Genomic DNA, 6000 nt, shown 5'->3' on the forward strand with positions numbered 1-6000 from the left:
GGATGGGACGATGGCGGTTTGTTTGGGGGAGGTAATGGGGCTGCCTAAATTGTTCAGCTGGGCCCATCCTCCCAGCTCATCCTCCTCTTGTGTTGATACTTGTTGAAAACACTAACTATGAGGCAAAATATTATAGATCATCAAAATCAATCTTCTGGGGAGCCAGCTTATGAGTACAAGACACAAATTACTATACATTTTGCCACCATGTGGGTGAACTGTTGCACTGGGGCGAGCGCCCTTGGCCCTGTGGAGCTGGATGTGCTGTGGAGACCCTACCCGATGGACCAGGACTCTCTTAAAGGCAGGCCCTGGAGATGGGGACTTGGGAGGGACGGTCCCCGTGCCGTATGGATGAGACTCAGGGGAAGAGGAGGGCTAGGGCCCGGCCTGGGGCAGCCTTTGTTGTGTCTTTTGCGCGCAGACCCAAGGGGCCTGGTCAGGAATGTCTTAGACTGTCCACTTCCTGGGTTTCTCAGGATAAGAATCTCTCAGGTGACCAGATGCCATTCACGGCTGCTTGTCTAGAGTCAGGAAGGACCCAGAGGTGGGACCTCTTCCCTTCTCGGGGTGCCTGTTGGGGGTGCTTCTGGAAAGGAAGGCAAGAGTCAGAAGAAAATACTGATTTGAGCGCATTTCTGGTGTTCTTTGCATTGCCTGCCCTGCAGTCCACACAAGGGAGACACTGCCATGCGGTCGTAGTCACACGTGGAACTGGGGTGGAGGGGAGACCTTGATTTGTGCCCCGGTGTCTTTTGCAGAAGCTGCTTGATTAAAACCACAAACACACATGCAATTAAACACACACACACACACACACAGAACTATAAGGATGCTCGTGTTAGTTCACATAGTTTTGAAAGGTAGCTCAGGAATATGAAGGAACATGGCTCTTATACTTTTTTGTTAGAGGACAGAATAGCAGGGGGCCAAGCTGCTTGCTTAAGTGTTTCCCTGTTTTACTTAAGAAAAAAATGGAGAAAACATTCTCAGTCAGGAGTTGTGGGGTCACATGTATCATGACTGGTGGAGACGCTGGCACCTTCAAAATGTTGATTCAAAAAGGTTGGGGTGGAGTTCCCATCGTGGCTCAGCAGAAACAAATCCGACTAGGAACCATGAGGTTTCGGGTTCAATCCCTGGCCTCGCTCAGTGGGTTAAGGATCCTGTGTTGCCCTGAGCTGTGTTGTAGGTCGCAGATGTGGCTTGGATCCCATGTTGCTGGGTCTCTGGCGTAGGCTGGTGGCTACAGCTCCAATTCGACCCTTAGCCTGGGAACCTCCATATGCCACAGGTGTGGCCCTCAATAGACAAAAAGACAAAAAGACAAAAAAAAAAAAAAAAAAAAAAAAAAAAGGGTGGGGTGAGGTGCTCCAATTGCAAAAACACCAGATAGCACAGACATTCTGACCTCACCTCAAAGCATGACTTTTGATTTTTTCTTTTAAAGAAAATTGCTCATAAAGATCCATAACCCCCCAAAAGAAGAAAAGAACTTCAGATAATCAACAAGTATTACAGGCATATTTATTGGGCTGCACATATTAAAAAATACTGCAGTGCAGTATTTGTAGCTAAAAAAGAATTTTACAAGAACTAGTGTTAAATGGTTTCAAAAGGTGGGAAATCTCATGTATAGAATACAGGCCACAGGAAAAGGAAAGGATTGCTCACAACAGGAAGAGAGCAGCAGAGAACAACGAAAATTAGGATTTTTTCCCGTTCTGCATCTTTCTGCTCAGAGTTTCAGATGACATCACAGTTACCATTTGGTCAATACACCCTCTAGAAGCAACAGAGAAGTGGGACATCGTTTTTGACCTCAGGTTCAGACGGAAAAGGTATGCAGATAAATGTTAGAAAATAAAGACAGCTTCTCCTCTGCCTAGTATACAGTGTTTCTATTTCCTACAAATTGTACAATTTGCTTAAAATCCCTTCTCCCATTTTTATCTCCCTTTTCTCTCTTCCCCTGTGGAATTTTAGGTACAAGTTATCTATAGCTTTAAAGAGACATTCTAGAAATTTTAAGATGTTAAAAATCATTTTTTTTAAAGAGAAAATAAATGCATTGCTGTCAGGTGTTTTTAAAAGCTCTATTTTTTTAATGAAAAAATACACAGGAATGTAAACATAGGCTTAAACTTTAAATAAATAAATTACAACAGACTGTGAATACAGGAATCTGAATGGGAGGTCTAAGATAATTTTCATGTTAAAGAGTTGAATTTACCTTTTTGAAAAGAAACAACTTTGGGGGCTATTTAATGGTAAAGTAGTAGTTTGGAACTGGCAGGAAGGAAATAAGGTATTTGTTAAAATGAAAGGCATTTTTTGTTGCTGAAGATACTCTCTATTGGTACCAAGTTTGAGGTGACTTTAACCCCTTTCAAATTTGGTTTCATTATTTCCACAGCCCGTGACAGGCTCATCGTCTCCAAATCAAGCGTCACTGAAACACTCAGTTGGCCAATGGCCAGACTGCTGCCCTGCCCAGGACAGGTGGGGAAGCGGCTGTATCCACGTGGTGCTTTGTTCATGGACTTGCCTGCAGATTCGTGCTTTTGAGACCCCCTTCTTGGATTTTTGAGTGGACTTGTATGTGTGTTTTTCAGTAGTGCGGTTCTGGGGGGAAATGACCCATAGCTTTCACGTTCCTCATGGCTGTGGAATCCCCCCAAAAACATTAAGGCCGAATTAGCTTTCACAAAGTGCCACTAGAGGATGCTCGCCAGCCAGCAGCAGGGCCAGAATCCACTCCAGCCTGCTTGACTGTACAGAAGAGGCTTAAAATAGTTTACACACAGTTAAAAGACTTTCTGATTCTTTCCGATACTGTGCTCTTAGGAGTAGCAGTTAACAGCAGGGCCCCATACTGTACTCTCAGGAGTAACAGTAATAGTTAACAGAGTTAACAGCAGGGCTCTGCCCCCGCCCCCCATAGTACTCTTGGGAGTAATGGTAACAGTTAACAGCAGGCCCCCCCGGTACTGTGCTCCCAGGAGTAACAGTAATAGTTAATAGCGGCCCCCATACCGTACTTTCAGGAGTAACAGTAACAGTTAACAGTGGCCAAGTTCCTTTCCCTTTGATGTCTTGCCACTTTATGGTATGGATTGGGAAATGTTAATTAGGAGAATAAAAACAAATTGCACCTACATATTCTGTTGGCTTTTGGACAATGCACGTCTGGATTTTCCTCATGTTTGGGTTTTGTAAAATCTATTTTGAATCAGTGTGATTTAACAGGACGTCTACTTAGTAGTTACCATCCTGGGCAAATTTAATGAGATTCTGTTTCTTCATCTGAAAAATGGGCTCCTTCTGTCCATTTCACAAGGCTTCTGTGATGATTTAGTGAGGATGTTTGTGAAGGAACCTGGCCCATAAGAATGGCTAAAGAATTTATTAAACCAGAATTCAATGTGTTAATATCTTAATGCTTTTCTCTATTTTCAGGTATTCTGTATTATGTATGTCCCGAGTAAAATCATTTATATAAAATCTTATAAAACAGAAAGAGCCTTTTTTCTGGAAAGTTATAACTTTCAGCTCATCAATAGCCAAGAAGTTCTTATCCAACATTCCATCTCCACTGGAATTAAACGTAAGATGGAAAGCAGAATATATTTTCCAACATAGGGTGTTTATAGCTTTGATTTTAGGGCCAATAATGATTGAAAAGCGTATTTAACATCTAACACTATAAACTAGACATTCCTGTCCAGTGGATCAGCTTTGCCAGTTCAAGAAAAACACTATTAATCGTGATAATTTTCAACATTAAACACACTCTTATTAACAAGAAAACAAAAAGCTTTGTAAATCTTCATGTTACTCTTTGTTCCCATGAACATTTTCATTTTGGTAGGAAATCAAGTCTCGTTTTTAGCTGTTGAGCACAGCCAGCCCGGGGCTGACCCAAAAATTCACTCAAGAGCTTTTGGACAAGTTGAGCTTCTTTCACACGTGTGTGTTGACCCCACTGCTCTGCTAGGCATGGAAGGTTTGATGGATGATTAATTAGGGATTTTTATCTTATTCCTTATTTTTATTTTATCTTGTCTCAACAGGCTCTCCTTCTAAAGTTAGAATATATGCGAATGGTCCTTTTAGCACTGGAAATGGGGAGGTGTGGTATCCCTGACATGTGGTTGGAACAGGCCATGGAGGACTCTTCTTTTGGCCTCTGGGTCCCTTCCTATGAGCGACGTGGTCACATCCTTTAGTTGTGGGTAGAATTCTTCTCCAGACCAGATCACCCAGCCATCGCTGTTGCTGTGCCTGGGCCAGGACCCTCATGGGTCAGCTCAGGGACCACAAGATGCTCTTCCTGGGATGCCTCCTCTCCTCCAAATGTCTTGTTTAAAGTGTCTGGCTCCCCAGCTCCCACCCAGGTACACTCATGGATGAATCTGACCCCGCCAATGCCCGCATTGGACAGATGAGCTGAAAGAGGGCCATGTTTGCCTTTCTTGGGCAGTAAGTGCATCCCAGACCTCCACGTCTGCAGCATCGGAAGCAGAGGGAGAGGCAGAGGCGGGGACAGGTGGTGTGGAACTAATTGGGTACAAATACCAGTCCTGCTGCCAGCCTCTTGGCAGACTTCTTCTGTTGCGGACCAGAGAGTAAACACCTTCAGTCTGGCAGGCCCCAGGCTTCTGCCCCTGTTCTACTTGGTCACTGTGTGTGAACGCCGTTGTGGACATGATGTAGGTGCAGGAGAGGGCTATGTCCCCAATAAAGCTATCTATAAAAATAGGTGCTGGACCCATGGGCTGCAGCTTGCCTCCCCTACTCTGACCCATCCCAGGAAGAGGACCACAGAGACGTGGCCACTGAAGCCCTGTCTGACAGTGGGACTTAGAGGAAAAGAGAATGGATGCCAGCTTCACTGTCCCCAACCCTCCCTTGGCTGTGTTGCCTCTAAAGGCCACTGGTGTCTTGTGCAGATGCCTTCCAGGGCAGATAGCAAAGCCGGCATCTGAACAAGCCAGGAGCCTCCAGGTCCTCTGGCCATGCATGTTTTCAGACCCGAGCCTTGTCCACTGAGCGGCCCCAGGGGCCGTGTGCTTCTTTGCACAACAGGCCTTTGCCCCCCAGAATGTTTGCAGGAGAGACTTGTTTTTTTCCCTCCCTCCCTAGCTGCACTGCAAAGTGGATGCTCAGTGGAAAATTCTCCAACTAACACTTAATCGAGCGGCCCAACAGCTCATGTTTCCTCCCAGCTGGTCTCCAGCTTTGAAGCTAATCACAGGCACCATGCTGGGGAGTCCGGGGTTCTTCTGTGCTTCCCCGGGACAGCCCAGGATGTCCGGGGGTGTCTGTGGTCTGACCATTAACATCACCCTCTTACACACGCAGTGATTCTGTTTGGTTGTTACGGTGATGAAGACGGTGAGTCAAGTATGGTAAAGGAGTTGGGTTTTGCCTCCTTGAGTGTTCAGTGGTCACATGATGGGATACTGGCTGCACCCTCTTGCTGAGCACGGGATGCTCTGGGAGGTCGGCCTTGGCCGAAACCTGAGTGCAGGGCAGCTGGAGGGATGGACCAGACAGACTGGCCCTGGGGATCCGCTGCATTGCTCCATGTTGGTCTCTAGTCCTTCCAGGGTTGCTCAGATGGATGGAGGCTGAGCTTAGGAACTGTAATTGTGGCTTAAAATCCTGGACAGTATCTCGTACGGATGTATATTTTTATCTTGTAGATGTTATTTCAGTCATCTTCACTCTTCTTTTGATTTCTTTTTTTTTTCTTTTTTTTTTTTTTTTTTTTTTTGTCTTTTTGCCATTTCTTTGGGCCACTCCCACGGCATATGGAGGTTCCCAGGCTAGGGGTCGAATAAGAGCTGTAGCCACCGGCCTACGCCAGAGCCACAGCAACGCGAGATCCGAGCTGCGTCTGCAACCTACACCACAGCTCACGGTAATGCCGGATCGTTAACCCACTGAGCAAGGGCAGGGACCGAACCCGCAACCTCATGGTTCCTAGTCGGATTC

At 45.8% G+C, this 6000-nt stretch overlaps 1 long non-coding RNA gene across 1 annotated transcript in view; it reads left to right on the plus strand.

Annotated features, from left to right (window-relative positions):
- LOC110261160 overlaps positions 1 to 5771 on the plus strand; it is a 28394-nt gene extending 22623 nt beyond the window's left edge. The window contains exon 3 of the long non-coding RNA XR_002344992.1: positions 2417 to 5771. This is a non-coding gene — a long non-coding RNA (uncharacterized LOC110261160). The remainder of the gene's footprint in view (positions 1 to 2416) is intronic.

Source organism: Sus scrofa, chromosome 6 (assembly GCF_000003025.6).
Source record: "Sus scrofa isolate TJ Tabasco breed Duroc chromosome 6, Sscrofa11.1, whole genome shotgun sequence".
Taxonomy (NCBI): Eukaryota; Metazoa; Chordata; class Mammalia; order Artiodactyla; family Suidae; genus Sus; species Sus scrofa.